This window comes from Drosophila persimilis, unplaced genomic scaffold (genome assembly GCF_003286085.1).
Source record: "Drosophila persimilis strain 14011-0111.01,24,50 unplaced genomic scaffold, DperRS2 tig00002313-arrow-arrow-pilon, whole genome shotgun sequence".
NCBI classification, from domain to species: domain Eukaryota; kingdom Metazoa; phylum Arthropoda; class Insecta; order Diptera; family Drosophilidae; genus Drosophila; species Drosophila persimilis.
In genome coordinates, this window is record NW_020825664.1 from 24755 (window position 1) to 28740 (window position 3986).

The window sequence follows — 3986 nt, forward strand, 5'->3', positions numbered from 1 at the left end:
ATTGACTTGGCCGTTCCATCTAGACCTACCCGTACTTTTAGGCCTATCCGTCTACCCATATGTAGGTCTAATTATGCTGATCATGAACCTTTTAGGGTTTTATGCTATAATTATAACTCCCTCTGTCAAACCCTATCCCCTGAACTGTCTCTTAAACTAATTGCATGCAATATTTATAATCATTTAAATTTAGCTAACTTTAAACTTATCTTTTTCCGCCTTTAGTAACTAAGTACCATTATTAACAGATAATTGTTAATTTAATAAATAAATAAATAAATAGCTCAAGTATAATTTTGTGTTCGTGTGTGGCATCGTCAAAAAACACAGTAAAAAATATATATAACATTGGATTCCCGTTAGAGATTGATTACTTGGCCAAACGTGGGGCCGTATCCTTGCAAATCGTCAGATCAATAAACTCCACCAGTGTTCGGGTCGGGCGGCCATTCCCTTGCGCAGATACTCGTATTCGAAGCCCTTTGTCACCATAACATTTGTGGCATCCTTTGAGGGAGAAAGTCCATAAGCTCTGCGCCCAAACAAAGCGCCCCACAATACTCACAATATGCATCCACTGGCCACAGGGCACAAACTCACGGAGAAAGGCAGCGGCCTTGCAGGGACGTCCACCTCGGTCAATGCCATAGTTCTGCACATCGCTGCGTCCCCCGGCACGCACGGCCTTGCTGTAATATTTCCACAATGGGAAGCGCCACACACGATCTCCGGTATGCATGCTGGCGTGCTTGATCTGCTGCCACAGGATCTCCGAGTTGGTAAAGACCCCCGCAGCCGACTCATCCAGGGCCTGGCGCATGTAGCCCGAGCAGGTGCCGACGTCAATGATGCACTTGGGACAGAAGTTTTGCGCATACAGCAGGGCGTCTGCCAGGACCAGTACATCCTCGTGATCGGTGCACTGGATCTCGATGGTCTTGCCGTTCATGGACTTGACCATGTCCCCAGTACGGACCGAATTGCAGCCCACTACGTTTTCACAAAGAGGTATCAGGCCGCGAATGTTGACCTAAGAACAGCATTATTATTCAAGGAGATATCATTTCTGTCCTGAGTACTTACCGGTAAACGCAGGCCAGCCACAGCTCGACAACAGGCCACCACAACGGCGGCCCCGGTCATGTCGCCACGCATATGGAAGAGCTCATGTTTCTCTTTCAGGCACAATCCTCCAGCATCGTAAGTCACGCCTTGGCCCACCAGCACAATGGGGCGCTCCTCGGCACAGGTGCCGTAGTAACTCAGCTCCAGGAAGATGGGTGGCTCGCACGAGGCCTTGCCCACAGCCAGGAAGGCGTGCATTGACTGGCTCTCGGCCCAGCCCTCGACCTTGACCTCCACATTGACACCGGATTTGCACAGCACCTCGACGACATTCTGCGCAAAAGCTGTGGGTGTGAGGAGGTTGGAGGGCATCTCCTGCAGCTGTCTCGTCAGGTTCTGGGCGGCTGCCTTCTGCAGACCAATGCGCCATCCTTCGAGGTCGCAGACCTCGTCTTTTCTTGCGTATAAGTCCAGCGACGCTGGATAGCCTGGGGACGTGGTCGCAGGCGCTGCAAGCATTATTTTTCGTTAAGCCCACACAAAGTACCAAATATCACAATATTCTAGATACGTATTTCGTGTTCAATTTCTAGCAATAGAGAATGCCAAATTGAGGCGATGAATGTACTCCATGAGAAAGTGACACTCACTTCAAGGGCTATTTGGTCGGTACATTCAGGAAATTCGAAAGGATCAGTATCTAAAAACGAGTGGACATCGGCCCTTCACTCACTACTGTTTTGGTTTGTCTGTCCTCGGAGGAGTAAACATATCTATGTATGTATATCTTTGACAAATGGGGCTAACAAATCATGAACTCTTGAAGGGCCATGGTACTCAAATAGATGTGGCTCTGGATGAGTGTAACTTCCAGAAGGAAGCCTTTTCGTCCTATGAGCGTCCTTGATGAGCACCTAGATATCAGAGACCATGAAAGCTAGAGTCACCAAATTGTATATCCAGACACCTGGACCCGTCCGCTCCCACAAAGACCAAAAATCTGTGGAATTCACAATTAACGCAGAATCGTAGAGAACGCCATATTTACTAGACTGTCAAATGTGGATGAGATCGGATCGTTATTATAGCCATAACGACCAAATCGCCTTCCACGCGCTTACTCATTCTCTCTCGATCTCTCTATCCATCTCACACACTCTTTCTCGTGCAGTGTGTTCGCTCTGGCGGAGGGAAGCGAGACAGAACGGCGGGCTTGTGTGTAAGAAAGAGAGAGAGGGAGAAAAGTTCCACTCTCCTATCTCATGACAAGTGCGAGCATAATTCAGAGTTTACTTCGTTCCCGCTCGTTAAAGAATCTTTTTTGTATAAGTGGGTGATAAAAAAGAAAGGTTTTTAAAATCAAAACGTTTGTAAGATATGAATATTAGTTTATAAGATTTGAATATTAGTTTAAGAGTTACTCATCGATAGTATTATAAGAAATACCAATGTACTCGATATATCGATACTTGTCCTCGACAAGTAAACCACAAACAACCACATTTGCAGCAGTTGAAACAATTGTACGTTTCTCGCAAGCGCTTAGCTGATCTGAAATTAAGCATATTGAAAACGGAGAAAGAGGCTATTTTTTTTTTTTTTTTTTATTGGACGTTGACATGCAATGACTGCATCTAACAAGAGGCGATGCAATTACTGCACCGTCAAGTGGCCCGTGTGACACCAGCAGAAGGCTGTTACGCGCGGATCCCAGGCAAAACGCAGCCCTCCTCCCGCCCAACCGACCGAGGGGCGCTGCCGCATGACGCGCGGTGCGTAGCCGAACCAAACGCGAGCATGCAAGAAAGATAGATATTAGACTAACCTTCGAGGAAAATTAGCACTAAACTTATTAAGAAATTAAGCATGCAATAAAATACAAAATACAAATACCACTACAATTACTAATTACTAGAGAGGTGTGTAAGGATTAGTAATTTAATAAGAGGAAGAGAATTAGTGGAGGATATAATATGGTAGAGGGAATTATAGTCCGAGCATAAGACCCTAAACGGTTCATGCAAGGAATAATTCGATCTACAAAGTGGAAGGAACAACGGTATAAAGTTTCTAGTCAGTCTAATAGGAATCGTGAAGTTTATGCGGCTCAACAGATCAGGGCTGTCTATGTCACCCCTGATCAAGTTGTGCATAAATATCACACCAAGCATTTTTCTACGGTTAACTAAGGATGGGAGGTTTACTAATAATAGTCTACTAGAGTAAGATGGGAGTCTTACACCTGCATCCCAGTTAAGGCCCCGCAGAGCAAAGAGTAAAAAGTTTGGAGTTGGAAACGCCGAGAGATTGCATCGACTTGACACACATTGAGGCGCTGATGCGTCCATTTTCTGGAGATGACGACCAGGCTGTAACCAGTTGGATAAGTAACTTTGAGGACATTATGAATTTCCATGGTGTATCCGAGTCAAAATGCTGGATATTAGCGAAGCGGCTGCTAGGCGGATCGGCGAAGGCGTACATCGAACATGTGGCGCCTTTGACTTGGCAATTGATGCGAGCAGAATTGCTCAACGTCTTTGAGCAGAAAGTGACAGCGTGGGACATTGGAAAGCGACTGGAGGCACGGAAAATTGCAAATAATGAAAGCGCATTGCAATATTTCGTCGCAATGTGCAGCATAGCGTCGCAAGCAGACATGGCCACGAGCGATGTGGTCAAATTCATCGTAGAGGGACTGCAGGACAAGACGGGCATGGCAGCATCCATGCTATACTGCATCACACTCAACGAGTTGCGTGACAAGATGGTCACCTATGATAAGGTCAGAAGAGCTCCTGGCGTCGTAGCAATTCGTAGCGAAGGTATGACAAAGGGAAAACTAAATGTGAGTATGGCAGTTGGGCAGCAGCAAGGTGGTGGCGCAATGCGTTGCTACAACTGTCGGCAATTTGGGCACG

At 46.4% G+C, this 3986-nt stretch overlaps 1 pseudogene; it reads right to left on the reverse strand.

Annotated features, from left to right (window-relative positions):
• Positions 1-299: 299 nt before the first annotated feature.
• Positions 300-1584, reverse strand: LOC113567200 (annotated as a pseudogene).
• Positions 1585-3986: the final 2402 nt, after the last annotated feature.